Genomic DNA, 19,730 nt, shown 5'->3' on the forward strand with positions numbered 1-19,730 from the left:
GGAACGTCAGCATCATTGTGGATTCCAGAGGGATAAACAAAAACTATGGCAAATATTATCCCATTATGTAATCGAATGCAGATTGAATATCATTCAACTCCAGGCTTACAGCAGCGATCTGGAACACTCTAATTTATATTCAGGAAGGATTGAAAGCTGATTATTGTGTCAAAGATTGACACTATATCACTATATAGTTCAGACATAGGACAGTGTGGAGGGAAAAACCTATCAAGGTGACTTTTCATGAACCATAGACTTCCATGCTGTCTGTAGTTGAATTTGAAAATAAGTGTAAAGTAAATGTTGTCATATGCCACTGGGTTGCTGTTGTACAGTAAACCATGTGCACCATGTGCCTCTTAAGGGCTTGAATACATGATGTGAATCCTAATAACCACACTGGGATTCAGTATTCGGGTTGGATGGGGGAGGATGAAGAGAAAAAGGGTGGAAACAGGAAACTGAACAAAGACTGCTTGTGGATATAGAGAAAAGAGTTCCGTATCCTAGTGTGTGTATATATCTTACACAGGGTCACTGGGATCCTGGAGCTTATCCCAGGGGACTCTGGATACAGGGTGCCAGCCCATCGCAGAGCACACTCGCACACACATTCACACACCCATTCACACACTATGGACAATTTAGACATCAGCCTACAGCGCAATTATTTGGACTTGGGGAGGAAACCGGAGTACCCGCAAGAGACCCACGAAGCACGGGGAACACATAGTGGAGGCGGGAATCGAACCCCCAACCCCGGAGTTGCGAGGTTCTTTGGAAAATTGTTCTTTTCAAAACAAATTTTACAGAGTTACTTTGTTTGAAAATTGCATGAAAGCATGCTTGTTGTGAAAACTCATTTTAATGTCAAATCTATGCACTCTCAGAAATAAAAAGTCCTGTAAGCTGCCTTCACTGTTGATCTATAGTGTATCAGGTACATGGTAACGTGAGTATAATATACCTTTAAACATGATTTAAGGTAGGCTACATGCTTGGACCTTGATTGCATTGTTGATTAGCTTTTTAAATTAGCTTCTTTATATGCACCATTCCAAATAAAAGCTACCCAGTAAAGGCAGTGAAGAGTTAACCTATACATGACTGTATACCATGGGGACAAGGAATGGTACAGTTTATTATTCTTTTTATTTTCTGAAAGTGAGTAAAACTCGGGAAAAGCCTGTATGCCAGTGGTGATGACTACAATATGATACTTGTCCAAATATTTGACAGCTCAGATGTCCTCAATAACGCACGTGCATTAGGGCATGGCTCACATATTAAAAGAATGAGAGAATAATCAGAGAAGAAAACTCTGTAGCTACCTACCACTGAGCCGGTTTGCGTAGCCGGTCCTCACTTTTTTTTCCCCCACCAAAGTTTTCTACTTAAAGCTTCGCAGCTCACATCAGGACCGTAGTATTTCCCTTTCTGCTGCTGGAAGAAAGAAAACAGCTCCTCGCGCTGGAAACGAGAAGGACAGGACGCTGACGGTCCCGCGCGCTCTGTACCGCAGCCTGATAGAGCGCGCGCGGTGAGGAGGAAAGCTTGCGCGCGCGCGCGCTTTCCTCGCCTCAGCCTCTGTTCTACTCGGGGTCGGTGCTCAGAGAGGGACTGCAAGTTCGCAGACGGGATGTGTCAGTGTGCATTCGCGCACCTCGTCCTGCCTGCGGCGCACCTGTCACTCCACTCCAGCTCAACCAAGAAAAGAGAGAGAGAGAGACAAAGAGAGAGCGCGCGAGAAAGAGGCGTTTCTTTTTTTTTCAGGATAAGTCAAGTTTCATGCGCGAAGGACGACTGCTGCTTACCTACTGCACCACCATCATCTTCTGTAGAGTAAGCATGAAAGAAGCGCTGGGACTGGAGACAGGGGTTGCCAGGTTGGGTTGATACCATGTTCTATGGGTTGTAAATGTACTGTTTCTTCTCAGAACAGTGGTTAGTAATAGTTTAGCCGACGAGGAAATCCCCAATCTGGCAACATGCTGGAGCTCGGGAGTGCTGCTTTAATCTTTACTGTATCAGCGGCCAGCATTGGTACAGTGTGACAGCGTGACATCAAGGGGGATTGTAGCAGAAAGAGCCATTCAAATATATACACACTGAATGGAGTATAGTGATTTAGTACTGTTCTGATGCACTGGATCTACATCTCTCTCTCTCTCTCTCTCTCTCTCTCTCTCTCTCTCTCTCTCTCTCTTTCTCTCAAAGTCAAAAGGTTGCTTTATTGGCATGACAAATATTACCATTTATATTGCTAAAGCTTGGGTACAGTCAAATTTGAATATAACTACAGAAACAAATGTACATACATTCAACAATACAGTCAAACAGAAACACAGGTAACAAGGCTCATAGAACCCTGAGAGAATTAAAAATAAAATAAGAAAGAAAGAAAAATACATGTACATATGTATACATACATATAAATAAATATACACACAGCTTTCTCTGTGCTCCCCCAGTAGGTGGGGCAGTTTGTCGGGGTCTAAGAGGCAGATAAAGTTGGGGATGATGTTATTCATTTCAGTGAAGAATTCAGTTCGAATGTGGTTATATTTAGTGCATTCAGTGAGGAAGTGCAGCTCTGTCTCTATTTTATTTTATTTAGTGTACATTGCTGGCACAGTCTCTTCTCTCGGGGCAGCAGGACTGTCTGTGTCGAACCGTCTAGATGGCCAAGCGGTGCTCGCTGAGTCTGTACTTCGTTAAGGTGTTTCTCAGTTTTGGGTAAGTCATATTGCTCAGATAATCTGCCACACTGTACTGTCTGTTTAGTGCCATATAACACTGCATTTTACTATGGAGTTTAGTTTGGGTTTCCCAATAGGCCAAATACTTTACTTTCAGTGTTTGTGTAATTTGGTACAGTCTAATTGGGTTTGCAAAATTCTTCTGTTCATGAGTCTTTACTGTGTTGGTGGTGTGTTAGTGTATTTTGGTGGTGTGTTAGTGTGTGGTACTGGTGTGTTAGTGTGTGTTGGAAATGTGTTAGTGTGCGGTAGGGTTGTGGTAGTGTGTGTTGGTGGTGTGTTAGTGTGTGGTAGTGGTGTGTTAGTATGTGTTGGTGTTGTGTTAGTATGTGGTAGTGGTGTGATAGTGTGTGTTGGTGGTGTGTTAGTGGTGTGGTAGTGTGTGTTGGTGGTGTGTTGGTGGTGTGGTAGTGTGTGGTAGTGGTGTGTTAGTGTGTGGTAGTGGTGTGGTAGTGGTGTGTTAGTGGGGTGGTAGTGTGTGTTGGTGGTGTGGTAGTGTGTGGTAGTGGTGTGTTAGTATGTGGCAGTGGTGTGTTAGTGGTGTGTTAGTACGTGTTGGTGTTGTGTCAGTGTGTGGTACTGGTGTGATAGTGTGTGTTGGTGGTGTGGTGGTGTGGTAGTGTGGTAGTGGTGTGTTGGTGTTGTGTTAGTGTGTGTTGGTGGTGTGTTAGTGTGTGTTGGTGGTGTGGTAGTGTGTGATAATGGTGTGTTAGTGTGTGGTAGGGGTGTGTTGGTGTTGTGTTAGTGTGTGTTGGTGGTGTGTTAGTGTGTGTTGGTGGTGTGGTAGTGTGTGGTAGTGGTGCATTAGTGTGTGGTTGTGGTGTGTTGTGTTGTGTAAGGGTGTGGTAGTGTTGTGTTGGTGTTGTGTTAGTGTGCGTTGGTGTTGTGTTTGTGTGTGTTGGTGGTGTGTTAGTGTGTAGTAGTGGTGTGGGGTGTATGGGGTGCATGTGTGAGGACTCACCAGTCTTAACGGCACTGTCAGACTGTCAGATCCAGTGCGAGTTCTCTTGTTATTACTGGCCTCTACACGTGCACTGATCTCTCCTGTGGCTCCTAGTAGCTGTGACATGCGCAGAGGCCACACCCCGGTAAACCGCTTGACAGGCGGGCTAAACCAGTTGAGGGTATCCGGCGGGTTGTGGCTCACGGTGATTCTTCCTCGGGATATACCTGTCCCAGCATGTACAGTCTGTTTTAGCTGGAGGAGCGGATGAGGTCACTATCGACCCAACAATCTTTCAGGCGGTACAGTGACGTGTCCGTGGTATGCGTTGAGCAGGATGAGGTACAAAGGAAATCCTGGCCACCCACTGCGCCCGGGGCCATCTTCAGTCGTCTTGACTCTGTCTTGCCACTGGATTATGGTGGTCACCAGGAAGTGAGAGTGAGGTTGATGCTGCTCAAGTCTTCCTCACTTTAATCCAGTTCACGCGCAAGTCGAGTTCCATTTTTGTGTCTTCAAATAAAGTCCTGCGGCGATTGGCGAGCGGCAAAGCGGTAGGTGTGGACACACTGGCAGCCGTAGTCGAGGACCACCATGTAGGCAGCTCAGGACATTTGTCGTTCTTCGCTGGACCCGAAGCAGCAGCGGAGTTTGGTAGCATCCTGAGCGTCTGAGCAGCCCTCTTTAGGATCGCACTGCTCACCTTCATGCCTGAGGAAGGGGCTAGAAATGGTGTCCTAAACATTGTCTGCTTCACCACCCTTCAGCTCACCACGGTTGTTGGGGATCTAGTCCTGCAGTCGAAAAACAATACAAAAGCATACATACAAAAAAGCAGTTCCGATCATGATTGGGGCATGGAATATCCGTTCTCTTTTAGATGACACAAGAAGTAGCGGAAAACTGCGTTGGTGGCTAAAAAACTTGAACAGTACAAAGTGGACATCGCAGCGCTCAGTGAAACTCGACTTCCAGAAGAAGGACTAATCGAGGGAGTTGGTGCCGGCTACACTTTCTTCTGGAGCGGACGTCCCAAGGAGGTTTGACGCGAAGCAGGAGTCGGCTTCGCCATCTGTAACGAAATAGCCAAGAAACTCAGCAACCTTCCTAAGGGCGTCAATGACCGTCTGATGACTCTTCGGCTTCCTTTTTCAGGAAAGTCTTATGCGACAGTGATCAGTGCTTATGCACCGATGATATAAAACTCGGAAGACGCAAAGGACAAGTTCTACGAAGACCTTAATTCTATCCTCTTGAATGTGCCAAAGACGGACAAACTGATCATTCTTGGAGATTTCAACGCGTGTGTTGGATCGGACAGCCAGACGTGGAATGGAGTCATAGGGAAGCATGGCATTGGCAACTGCAACAGCAATGGCCTCCTTCTTCTTAGAACCTGCAGCGAACACCGGCTCCTTATCATGAACATGTTGTTTCGACTACGGAATCGAAACAAAACCACTTGGATGCATCCAAGGCCCCACCACTGGCACCTCCTGGATTACATCATCATCAGACGCAACGACAGACGGGACGTTCGGTTAACAAAGGCAATGTGTGGAGCTGAATGTTGGATGGACCATCGACTTCTCTACAAAGCCTATCAATTGGACAAATCAACTGCACGGAAGAACGCTTTCAGTGATATTCGCCGTGAAGTGCAATGTAAATTGCGACAGATGTAGAATTCCTGGCTACTGAAGAAAGCAGAAGAAATCCAAGGCTTCGCCGATCGTGGAGAAACAAAAAAATTCTTCGATGCCATCAAAACCCTCTATGGACCTCAACCTATAGGCACGTCACCCCTTCTCGGTGCCGACCGGTCAACTCTCATCACAGAAAAGTCACAAATACTACATCGGTGGGTCGAACACTTCCAACATGTGCTCAAACGACCATCGGTTATCAATGTGGATGCATTGGACCAGCTGCCACAGGTGGACATCAACAATTCCTTGGATCTCCTCCCTTCCATGGAAGAAACTCAAAAAGTGGTCAACCAGCTATCAAATGGAAAGGCGCCAGGCTCTGATGCGATTCCTGCAGAGATATGCAAAAGTGCCGGCGCGCAACTTCTCCAGCAATTGACTCTATTGACTCTCTTGTTTCAAGAAATCTGGATGCAAGACCGGATTCCTCAGGACTTTAAAGACGCAACTATCATCCACTTATACAAGAAGAAAGGAAACTGCCAAATTTGTGACAATCACAGAGGAATCTCACTTCTGAATATCGCCAGTAAAATTTTAGCAAGGATTCTTCTTAACCGTCTTACCACCCATCTGGAAGCAGGTCTTCTGCCGGAAACACAATGCGGCTTCCAAAAAAGAGTGGAGCACCGTGGACATGATCTTCGCTGTTCAACAATTGCAAGAAAAATGTCAGTAGCAGAACGTCAGTTAATATCATGCATTTATCGATCTCACAAAGGCATTCAGCACTGTGAACAGAGAAGGTCTGTGGACAATTATGCGAAAATATGGCTGCCCGGACAAATTTATTCGCATCATTCGAGGATTTCACGACGGCATGCTTGCCCGCATCTTCGACAATGGCAAAACATCAGACCCTTTTTCATTTACCACAGGAGTCAAACAAGTATGTGTTCTTGCTCCAACACTCTTTAGTCTCATGTTCTCTGCCATGTTGTGGGATGCATACAGGGACGAGGACCCCGGCGTTGAACTCCGATACCGCATTGACGGTAAACTGTTCAATCTGCGAAGGCTTCAAGCACTGACCAAGGTTTCCTTTCAGCATGTGAGCGAACTGCTGTTTGTCGATGACTGTGCCCTCAATGCCACCACCGCGATGGACATGCAAAGAAGCCTGGACTTGTTCTTGTGTGGTAGTGTGTGTTGGTGATGTGTTAGTGTGTGTTGGTGGTGTGTTACTCTATAGTAGTGGTGTGGTATTATGTGTTGGTGATGTGTTAGTGTGTGTTAGTGTGTGGTGGTGGTGTGGTAGTGTGTGTTGGTGATGTGTTAGTGTGTGCTGGTGGTGTGGTAGTGTGTGTTGGTGATGTATTAGTGTGTGTTGGTGGTGTGTTAGTGTGTGTTGGTGTGTGGTTGTGGGGTTGTAGTGCAGTAGTGCAGTGAATCAGGACCAGTTGGATGAGAGGACTGGTGTCTTTGCTCAGCTCTTGGTACTGCAGAGCTTTATAATGATATGCGTGAGGGTTGCTCTCTTTTAGATGTTTCCAGAATTTGATTGCCCTTGTTTTATATTTTTATAATGAATGGATATCGGCCTAATTCAGCTCTGCATGCGTTGTTCGTGGTGTTTCTGTGCACTTTTAAAATAATTTTGCAGAACTCTGCATGCAGGGTTCCCATTGGATGTTTGTCCCATTTGTGGAATTGGTGATGTGTAAGCGGCCCCCACACTTCACTGCCATACACGGCAATTGGTTCGAACACTAAAATATTGTAACACTAAAATAAAATAACTAAATTCTAATTGGAATTTCTACAAATGTTTGTCGTTTTTTATGGCATAGAAATCTCTGCGTGCTTTTTCTCTCAGTTCACTCACTGCCAGGTTGAAGTTTCCTGATGAACTCATTTTTAGTCCTGGGTAGGTATAGTTTTTGGAATGCTCAATTACATGTGTACCTCACTTAAATGTGTGTTTTGTTCCCTGAGAGCTGAATCTTTTTTGGAATATGATACTTTTAGTCTTTTTGAGGTTGAGTGTCAGGGCCCAGGTCTGACAGTACTGCTGCAGTAGGTCCAGGTTATGCTGTAGACCCTGAGCGGGTCATCAGGTCATCTGTATACAGCAGGAGTTTAATCTTTTGTAGAGTGAGACCAGGTGCTGAAAACCGCTCTAAAGTGGAGGCCAATTTGTTGATGTATATATTGAATAATGTCAGACTTAAACAGCAGTTCTGTCTCACTCCACGCTCCTGAGATGAAATTTCTTCGTTTGTTGCTAGTTCTTATTCCAGACTTGTTTCCTGTGTACATGGTTTTAATGAGATCATACGATTTACTCCCTACACCACTTTCTAACATTTTATAAAAGAGGCCATTATGTCAAATGGAGTCAAAAGCCTTTTTGAAGTCAATTAAACAGGTGAATATTTTAGAATTATTCTGAATAACATATTTTTCAGTGAGGGTGTGTAGGGTGTAAATACGATCAGCTGTGCGGTAATTTGGTAAAAATATGATCCGACTTTTACTCAGGACATTGTGCTCAGTAAGGAAGTTTTAAAATCTTGAGTTAATTATACTACACATTATCTTCCCCAGATTACTGTTCACACAAATGCCTCGGTAATTATTATGGTCAAATTTATCTCCACTTTTATAGAGCTTGGTTCCAGATTTCAAAAAACCTATGTTCAGAACCAAATTGAAGAGTTTTAAGATGTCCAGTTGAAATTTGGAGCTGGTGTGTTTAATCATTTCATTCGGGAAACCATCAGGTCCTGATGCTTTCTTTGGTTTCAGATTGTTAATGTTATTTTGAAGTTCCTGCTCAGTAATCAAGTAATCTAAAGGGTTTTGGTTATCTTTAATGGCCAATTCCAGTTCTCCAAGCTTTCTGTTTATGTGATTTTGCTCTGAATTTGTTTTGGATTCTACATTTTTAAAGAGTGTCTGGAAATGGGGTGTCCTGTATTTTGGTGGGGACCCCAATAGAAACACGACATTTTTGACATTATGGTGACATTTGCTTGATCCCCTGCAAATTTAAAATAAATAAATAAATAAAAAAAAATACCCTAGGCAAAATGTTTTCTTTTTAGTTGCTAGGGTTAGGGTTAGATTTAGGTTGTAGAGATACTGTATCATTAATTTGCTGCATTAATAAAGATGTCCTCACAAGGGTAGTAAGACAAACATGTGTGAATATGTGTGTTTATGGTAAAGTAAATGGTAAATTGTCTGCACTTATATATTGCTTTTTTTACCTTTGTGGTTCCAAAGCACTTTACACCGTGTCTCATTCACCCATTCACACACACACAACCAATGGTAGCAGAGCTGCCATGCAAGGCGCTAACTTGCTATCAGGAGCAACTTGGGGTTCACTGTCTTGCCCAAGGACAGTTCGGCACGTGGAGTCATGTGGGCCAGGAATCGAACCACCGACCCTACGATTAGTGGACAACCCGCTCTACCACCTGAGCGACAGCCGCCTCTATTTATGTGTATATGCACCTAAATAGAGTCTCATTTAATTCACACTGAGTGCACCACCAACATCCCCCACATACACCCCCTGCAGCATCAGCTCATGTGCGTGTGTATGTGTGTGTGTGTGTTAGAGAGAGAGAGAGAGAGAGAGAGAGAGAGAGAAAGAAATGCATAAACAGCATTTTGTCCTTACAAAACCTCATTAGGACGGCTGAGGAAATAGGAACAAGTAGCACTTTGTACAAATCCAGGTGCCAGACAGGCATTAACACAGGCAGTAATGGAGAGTGAGGGACGCTGAAATGAACACCGGCTAATGTGCACTCTCTCTCTCTCTCTCTCTCTCGCACTATCACACTCTCTCTCTCTCTCTCTCTCTCTCTCTCTCTCTCTCTCTCTCTCTGGCAAAAGACCATGACAAAAGTTACTTTTACCTTTATCCAAAAAAAGTCAAGCCCACCAGGTGTCCTTATTAAGGGTACCATAGGGGGACAGAGTAGTGGGTTGGAAAGAAGAGGGAGAAAGGGATAAAGGAGAGATAGAACAGAAATCAGGCAGAGGATTAGGTTTTAATCCCTGAGGTAGAGATGGGATCTCAGAATTGCTGCTGCAGTTTGGATGAGCGGAGTGAGTCTGGCTGCAAAGCACAGTAAGGATGTGAAAATGTCCCAAAAATCCTTCTTATATCCCCCACTGATACACATTCACTTGATCCCACTGTAGCTTGGGATCTCAATATGTACTCTCAAAGCAGGTGTGTAAATAGACAGATTAGCACCAGTGGCTGACTCAGAATGTGCAGTCCATTTGGCCTAAGAGTGGCTCATACTCTGACAGTAGGACAGATAGAGTTACACAGTCCCTGTCATGCCTTTCTCACAATGTACTAAATGCTCTATCGGTAAGATGATCCCATTAATGAGTATTTAATTCACTCCCTATGGCATTAGTTGATCTGTGGAAAGTTTTGAATGTTCTGTGATCTGGAACATCATCCTAATCTGAGATGATTTACATAACATTTACATAACATAATTTGTAATCAAGTCGTGCAGCCAGCCAAATGATGTTGTCTTAGGAAATTATCTGCAGGGGTGAATGGCATCTGTCAATTATTGTAGCTGTTATTTGGAGGGATCTGGGGCATTTTGTAGGTATACACCATGTTAAAATATAATACATGTGGGCTAGGATAACAAGAATCTACTCTTCCGTATCATCATCATACACTCTTTAGGGGTTCACTTTTACAGATAAACCCCTTTACTGTGGTGTGTGTTCAAGTGTGGGGCAAGACGGAATATCCCAATATAGACTTGCCAAAAATAACAGCTACTTCATCATCTGCACTGAATAAAACATAACTTGGGGCTTCCTACATTGCAATCTCAGTGTCAGCATTTTTCCATGTGAATATGAATAGCATATAATATAGTATGACTCTACTGACATTAGGTGTAACATATACAGTATATGCATTTAATGTTATCTCTGCCATACCACTGGGAGGCATGATTAATGACATCAAATTAATCAAAGTATGGGCATGACATGTGAACAGAATCTATTTCTACCATTATTATGAAGGATTCATAAAAAAGTGGAATTATATATGAAATAAGTAAGGATCAATACTTTATCTGTCTTTTTTTAAACTTACTGTATAACATATGCATTGTTTATCATTTCTGGTAGTATTATTAATATTGTTTTATGCCTAATAACATCTGGCAAAGGGACTACCAATGAAAATTAGCCTTTGGGGCTAATCTGGGTATTAATGTCTATAATCCCTTATTGAAATAAATTAAAATAAACAAAACACAATGTGTATGCTGTTAGGAAAATAATTAATGACAGGGTGGGGTGATTCTGTTTCCACCCCGAAGTTGATTGTTTTTGTCATGTCACGGCAAACTAGCGACTCCATTTCCCAGAATGCACCGCAAACTACAAACATGGAATGAACAGTTACAGACAGTTTTTAATTTGCTCAAGTGGAGTGTCTGTCATACAAGTGTCTGTGTTAGAAATGATAACATATTAGAATGAGTGCATTTATATAAACCAAAATTCAAAAATCAGGCCTTCTGACCAATCAGAATAGAGTATTCAACAGCACATCAAAGTAAGGGCTTGACATCAGCCAGTCCCCAACCATCAATTACATGAATAAACTAATGAAGCACTGGTGCACTGATGAGAGTCCTGCTTTCAGTCCTCTCTTTATTCTAGCCAATGTTTGATTTCCAAAGTCTCTTTATATAATGCACTGTTTTCCTTCTCATCTTACATTACCTATAATGGCACACCTGAATTTGAGCTCGAGATGGTAACTCACACCTGCAGATCATCTTACATAATCGCTGTGGCTTTATCGATTGCCATAAGTCCAGTAAGGATATCTAAGGATTGCCGTCTATTGACCTATGACCAATGACATGACAGAGCCATATTTTTTTTCTTTCTTATGTTTGTTTCTTCAATGCTTTCATGCTGCTGTGGATTAAGGCCATTGCCTGTTGAAATCTTGATGTGTACAGTACTGTAGACTGCGTATATCGAGCAAATAAGAAAGAAAACAAAGACGCACATACAGGAAGAGGAGGAATGGAAAGTAATCCTTATCGTCCATGTCATTCTTTTCTTTGTTCTTTATTTGGTAAACTTGGTTAGTAGTGTCTCTTTTCTAGCAGAGCAATGGCCTGAAACTACTGCAGTGTGTTCTGCTGCTGTATGAAAGGCTGTTTGTACTGTCTCTCTGCTTTCCTCTAATCTCTATCTTTCCCCTCTATTCTCACTCCCTACCCAAGAAAACAGCATGCCAGGCGAGGCTGCTCCAATCTCGCTACCAAATTCCCTGTCCTGTCAGCATGCTATTGCCAGAGTGAAGAGTAGACCAGGAAAGGCCAGAGGCCTAGTGATGGAAATGACAGCTCTGTGTAAACACACCAAGCGTGATGGCTTGTGTTTCTTCTCTGCCTCGCTATAGCCAGTGCAATGATCCAGTTATCCTGGGATAGATTAAACCTACTGCAAAGATTTGTGTGGGCACACTTAATTAAATGTACTTTCATTCAAATAGTCATTAACACAGCCCCTAACACAATTACAACGAGTCTTGGTTTTTGAATGAATCCTTCAGAGGTCTGCTCATATTGCTGTTGTGCTAGTGTACAGTCTGCTGTCTTTTAGTCCTCCAGTGCAGATATTAAGATACTCCCAGTGACAAAATATATTGCGTTTTATCCTTTTTTTTTTTTAAAGATTAAAAATAAAAACGTTCAAAGTGGGTATTTTTGAGATATCTCATCATAACACTGTACAACAGTAGAAATAGGCTTGTCATTATTTCTGTCATCGCTAAATCAAAGGTACACACGGCATCTGGGTATTTACGCAAGCAACCAAAGTTTTTGCACACTTCTTTCCAACTGGTGTGTGCTTGCTTGCTTGCTTTCTTTCAGAAGCAATCCCTCCATCTCATTGAAATGACAGTGCTATATTTTAGGAATTTTCACATTATCTAAACAATCCTCAAAGGACATACTTGTCTTCTCTTCCTGAGTGTCTACTAAAACAGACTCTTCCTCACTTCCTGCTTTATTGTCCACTCTCCATTATGGCCTATATCCTTGCTATTATCTATAGGAATAACCAATGCCACCCTCTTCAAACGCATACACCATTTCCATGTTCTCAACAACAGAAACGTAAGGCATGGGTAAGGGAGCCGTGTTAAATAAAAGAGGAATAATCCATCGTATAAGAAAGGAATAAAATATGACTGAGTGTGCTGTTAAAGGAAAATAACCAGTGATGGGGTGGTGTGATACCATCATCATCCTCATCATCCAAAGTTGATTATTTTCCAATAAGAGCATGTTCTGAAGTGTTTTATTCCTCACATACCTCATACACAGCAATTTGTCAATGGGAACTTTTTTATTATTATTAATTAAAGAACACATTACAATTTTGTATTTTTTTATAGTCATGCTTAATGTTGTGCAATATCTGTGTAACTCATTAGTTATCATGATCACGTACATTATAGCACCGATAAACAGTCATTCCTTCATCAGGCTCTCTTTTCTTCTCTTTATTGGAGTTAATAAGACAAAAAAAATTCAGCTTGTCATGTTACTGAGAAAATGCTCCATCCTTAAGACTTTACTCACTCACTTTCAGTAACCTCTTTGTAAATATAAAGCATAAATATATATATATAAAAAAAAATCAATCCTAAAAAAAAAAATGCGATCAGGTCTCTTTATTTGTAAACATTTCCAGTTCCAAAATGTTTCTTTTTCAAAAAACCCAACTCCAATCTTTTCCGTAAGTTGGGTCGAATTTGCTCTTTTTTTTCCTCCAACATCCAATCCACTATTTGTTGCTGGTATTGGCCCGATACAGATCCTGAGTATTGGATTGGTGCCATCTCTAATATAAACCTTGCACCTGGGAACTACTGTCAGAGCAGTGCTGTTATAAAACATTAATACCATCTGACCAGATCAGATATGAGAATTCAACAGCACGGTGAGATAAAAGTGGAATAATACGTTTTCTTTACAAAAATCGCCAAAGGAATAGTAGTCATATCACCTCCATTCAAATGAATTATTTCTGATCGCAACCCCACTGAATACCTTTGGGATGAACTGGAATGCTGACTGCATGCCAGGCCTCCTCGCCCTACATCAGTGCCTGATCTCACTAATACGCCTGTGGCTGAATGAGCACAAATCCCCACAGCCACGCTCCAAAATCTAGTGGAAGCCTTCGTAGAAGAGTGGATGTTATTATAACAGAAAAGTGGGACTAAATCTGGAATGGGCTGTTTAACAAGCACATATGGGTGTGATGATCAGGTGTCCACACACATTTGGTCATATAGTGCACATATTTTACTAAAAAAAATGTGTTTTGGAAACTATTCCATATGTAACTTGAATGTCAATTTAAACTTATGTTTAAATGTCAATAAAACTTACATAAGATTATTTTTGAATCAGAAATTTACGTTTATGAGAGTGGCCTAAAATGATGTTCAGTGTGGGAAAGAGGAGGACTGAAGGAAATGTCATGTCTGATCATCTAAGTACATAATTGGTACAATGAATGCACACCTCCTATTAAAAGGTCAATCAGTGAATAGGTTTTATTTTGTTGCCTTTTTTAAAATTTATTTACTGCCATGGAAGTATTTGCCATGTTGAAAATGTGCTGCTACATAATGCTGGGTGGAAGCAAGGAAGGAAGGAAAGAAAGCAGGACAGAAGGAAGAAAAGAAAGAGAATGTATACTCTGTATATTCCCTGTGTTTCCTGTCATGATAGTGCCAAAGGCTGCGCTGAACTACACCTCCCATCAGCCCTAGCATGTCACATGTATTTATCACTCTCACCTGTGTCTCATTTCACCTTGATTAGCACCACTATATAAGTTCCTGTTTTTCAGCATCTCGTAGTCAAGCTTTTGTTGTTGCTGTGTGTACCGTAGTCTTGTGTACAGTCTGCATGTTTTTGGCTTGTATCTCCTGTTCAGGTTTTCTGGTTGATGTTTGTGTTGTTTTGTTTATTTGCATATGCTTCACATGAATAGAAATCTGCACTTGCATCCGTCACTTGTACAAATCCCTGACATTTTCTTCCTTCCTTCTACCCTTCCTTCCTCATTTGACAACCTTGATCAGCAGTGCCACTTTTCCAGCAGAGCAATGGCCTCAAACCACTGCAGCGTGATCCGTGGCAGCGTCAGAGACTATTTGTCAGCCAACCGTCCTGACACTGCTCCTCTCTAATCTCTCTTTCCCCTCCATCCTCACTCCTACCCAAGAAAACAGCATGCCAGGCCAGGCTGCTCCAATCGCTCTACCAAATTCCCTGTCCTGTCAGCATGCTATTGCCAGAGTGAAGAGTAGACCAGGAAAGGCCAGAGGCCCAGTGATGGAAATGACAGCGCTGTGTAAACACACCAAGCATGATGGCTTGTGTTTCTTCTCTGCCTCGCTAAAGCCAGTGCAATGATCCAATTATATCCTGCCAGAGACAAATCGATGAAAGTTGTATGTGCACACTTAGGCATGTGCAAGCAAATATTCATCAATACATTTCCTAACACAATTATAACAAAATATTAGTGTTTAAAATGAATCATTCTCAAACAGACATCCTTATTTCTCTGCGCATTTCCTGTGCTTGACACAGCACCCGTATCTGCAGGCAAAGCCACCTTCTCAATAATTAAAAGCTGCAAGAAATTATCGAATTTAATTCTGGCCAAGAACGAATTCCTTTTGATACATAAACACATGCTGAGTGCCACTCTGCGTTGTCCTATTAATGTCAGCCGAACAGGAGTGAAATATTTTTGCCAGAGTGCATTTACTTTCAAGACCAAGTTAAAAGAACAGATCATTCCTCTATTTCACTGTCACTCAGACACACTGCTTACACCAGGACTATTGACACAGCACACACACACACACACACACACACACACACACACACAGCACTTCTACATAAAGCATGATACAGATCTACAGTTGTTCCTCCAGCTGTTATTTTGATGTATGGTGGTATAAAGTAGCACAGTCTTTTTAATTACAGTAAAATAGATTTCTGAAATACAATCACACTTGCTAGAGGGCCAGTTTAAAAGAGGCGAACTTGGTACGCAGTCACAGCGTGCTTGTGCTTGTCCTTTGTCTACTGTTGAATATCAAAGCCCACAGCAACGTCAGCATTGAGAATTTATGCAACACGAGTTTACATTTCTAGCTAAAACATCTTGCTGGAGCACGGTTCCAGCAACACACTACAGTAGAAGACTGGCTAGGCTCAAGACTGTCAGAAAGAATATCATACCAGACTGTAACTAATTCCTCATTTTACTAATTACTCCACGGACTATGATGTGAATCTAGTGTTAATATGAGCTATGGTAAATATAAAAGCTAATCTTAGCTCTAAGTAGCTTCATGTAGTAATTTTAAGTGTAGGCCGGGAGCTAATTTGGCATTCGGGATGTTGTTCTTTGAGGTGTACTCAAGAGACAAACAGCTAGATAAAAATGCTTTCAACAAGACATTAGGCCACCACACACACACACACACACACACACACACACACACACACACACACACTGACTGCGGCTTTCTTAGTATTTCTCTTAATCACATACTGGTCAAAGACAGCCAGCCTGCTTGTTCTCCTTTCATCATTTAGGCTTTAATCACACACGTACACACGTGCACACAAAGAGAAATACAGCTGCTCCTGAAACACACACTTGCAATTCTGATTCCCTTGTTACCTGGGCTGCAAGGACTTCTTAATGAATTAATTCCTATCTCACAGCATGTAATACGAAACAGTGAGATGCATGCTGAATAATAAGTAATCCAAGAGAAAGAAACGGGAAAAAATAGAAGAGGCACAAACATGTGTAGCACACAAATTTCACTAATTGTTCCTTGCTGTACATAGCGCACAGCACAGTCAAAGGGCAACGTCCCTCCACCAAGTCCCCCGTCCTCCACACACGTCTCCCACCTACCTTGCTGTCACATATATATCTCAATAAAGTCATGATATATTATGTGTATTTGTCTTGAGGTCCAGATAAAATGTCTCAAGTGTTCTGGATGGTCAACCATTAGAAATTAACTAGTTAGCAACCCATGCCATGGCGTAATGTTTTCTAACAAACAAATGTACAATTTATTTTGAAATATACTAGAATATAGAGGGCATGGTGGCTTAGTGCCCTGTGTGAGCAGAGGGTATTCTCCCAGTGCTTCAGTGGTTTCCTCCTGGTACTCCGGTTTCCTCCCCCAGTCCAAAGACATGCGCTGTAAGCTGATTGGCACCCCGTCCAGGAGGTCCCCCACCTTGTGCCCCAAGTTCAGATAAATGGTATGTCAGATAAATGGTATGGAAAATGGATGGATATACCAGAACATGTACTATAGTGGGCTATCAGTAGGAATGCACACAATGTTTACTTCAGGTTTGGTCATTCTGATAATGAGGTGTGTCCATGAATTTTGATGGTGGGACATCCTTTGGCTCAGTGCTGTGAAAGAATATATGATTAGTGTAAGTTGGAAATATTGCTATTCTCTCCTTTCGGTTTCATGCTGGGGTTTTTCTTTTGTATGTGTGTGTTTTACAATTGTAATGTAATTAGTTGTGTAATATAATTAGTTTTAAATGATCTGTTTATACTCAAAAGTAATTCAAATGGAGTTTATTTCATCTTTTAGGTGTGATAGTGCACTAATAGAAATATCGGTTTTCTTTACTTCTATTTTCTTTAACATTATGCGTCTCTCCTGCAGATGACCAAGTGAATCTCCTGCGTCTTTATTAAATATAAAGCTTCTGGAGCTAGCATGCGTGTGTCATCGTCTGACAACGTTTGGCCAAATTATCAAACAAAGTACAGTCACTGAGGGAACACTTGTGCACTTACTCATTCATGTAATTATCTAATGAGCCAATCGTGTGGCAGCAGTGCAATGTATAAAATCATCCGGATACGGGCCAGGAGCTTCAGGTAATATTCACATCAACCATCAGGATGGGGAAAATATACCCCATTGAAAAAAAATCATTCATTTTGACCATGGCGTGATTGTTGGTGCCAGATGGGCTGATTTCAGTATTTCTATAACTGCTGATCTTCTGGGATTTTCACACACAACTGTCGCTATAGTTTAAAGAGAATGATGCCATAAAGAAAAAAACATCCATTCACCAGCAGTTCTGTGGACAGAAACGCCTTGTTGATGAGAGAGGTCAATGGAGAGCAGCCAGACTGGTTCGAGCTGACAGAAAGGCTAAAGTAACTCATATATCCACTCAAATGTACAATTGTGGTAAGCAGAAAAGCATCTCAGAATGCACAGCACATTGACCTTGATGCGGATGAGCTACAACAGCAGAAGACCACGTTGAGTTCCACTTCTGGCAGCCAAGAACAGAAAGCTGAGGCTGCAGTGGGCACAGGCTCTCCAAAACTACACAGTTAAAGACTGGGAAAATGTTGCCTGGTCTGATGAGGCACATCAATTCCAGGATCAGAATTTGGCACCAACAGCATGAATCCATGGACCAATCCTGTTCTTGTGTCAACAGTCCAGGCTGGTGGTGGTAGTGTAATGGTGTGCGGAATGTTTTCTTAGCACACTTTGGACCCATTAATACCAATCAATCATTGCTTGAATGCCACAGACTATTTGAATATTGTTGCTGAACATGTACATCCCTTCATGGCTACAATTTACCATCTTCTAATAGCTACTTCCTGTATGATAATGCACCGTCACAAAGCAAAAGTCATCTCAAACTGTATTTATAAACATGACAATGAGTTCAATGTTCTTCAGCGGCCTTCTCAGTCACCGGACTTGAATCCTGTAGAACACCTTTGGGAGATGGTAGAACGGGAGATTCACAGCATGAAAGTGCAACTGAAAATTCTGCAGGAATTTTGTCATGCATATCAACATGGACCAGAATTTCAAAGGAATGTTTCCAGCATCTTGTGGAATCCATGACATGAAGATCTGAAGCTTTGAGAGCAAAGGGAGGACGTACCCAGTATTAGTATAGCGTTCCTAATAAAGTGCATATGAGTGTATTCTAGAAATGTTGTATGTAGTAATACATGTAATAGCTTTGATATTTGTGGGTTGTAGTTTCTACCAAGAGGAAATGAAGCCTGTGCTTAATGGAGCTCACTTTGAGTATCATGGCTTCACAGTAATTAAATCAAACACATTTCCTAATTTTGTAGGAATCACTTTAGTGCAATTACTTCTGACTCCACTTGAGAAAAGGCACATTCTTAACAAATCACCACATCAAAAGTACAACAGATCAAATCTCCACTGTGCAAATCCGAAAGCCCCTTTTCCATTATGTCATGTAGCTTTGATGCAGCTTCTCACACACACTATAATACACAGCTTGCATATGGAACAACTCTAAACATGATTAAATCTAAACCCTCCCTTAGGTGACTGTCAAATCCCTGATATTGGATTATAATTACATGAATGCTCTGGTGTGCCCAACAGCTTGGGATAAATAATAATAATAATTTCATTCGTAGTGGTGAAAAAGAATTGCTCCGTTGTTGTGATTTGTTCCCTTTACCATCCCAAGGCTGTTCAGAGAGTAGCAGAGAGCAAAGTGAATAAATGAGGCATGACTCGAATCCAATGCATCTTGTCACATGGGGGGAAAGGTGGCTGAGTGGATCTCTTCATCCACTGTGTTATGTTTATATTGCATTCACAGCCACATGGAATACCATTTCCGCCAAACCACTTAGTCACTGCTTAAAATCCTATTCAAAATGTTTCGAGAGAAAAAGACAATATACCCAAATCGACATTGTGTCGAGAGTGAAGATATTAATTCATGCGCATATTGGACTGGTTGTTAATACATAAGCAAATGTAGATGTTAATAAATTTTTAATCCTTATTCATACAAAAGAAAATTTATATTAAAAGTTTTAGTTTTAATGATAAGTGGTTTCCTCATTCTCATTAAAGTAAATATGTATTTTCCATCTGCTTATTTTTCACACTGCATGGTTTTAGATTTTATGGCAAAATGTCATTTTAGACAAAGGGATCATAAATGAATACTGTTCAAATATTTTTTGTTTTATTTTTAATCTGAGGCACAAACCATCACCGACATCAAATATCACCAATGGTAACTGCTCCTTAAGATCAACAAATTAAACAAATTTATTTGATAATCAGATACAGCTGATTGAACACAGCGAGACCTGATTACAGCCGGCCCTTGAGACTAAAATGAACTTATATGAATTGTTACTCTCAGTGGGAAG

The sequence above is a fragment of the Ictalurus furcatus genome, chromosome 4 (genome assembly GCF_023375685.1).
Source record: "Ictalurus furcatus strain D&B chromosome 4, Billie_1.0, whole genome shotgun sequence".
Lineage (NCBI taxonomy): Eukaryota > Metazoa > Chordata > Actinopteri > Siluriformes > Ictaluridae > Ictalurus > Ictalurus furcatus.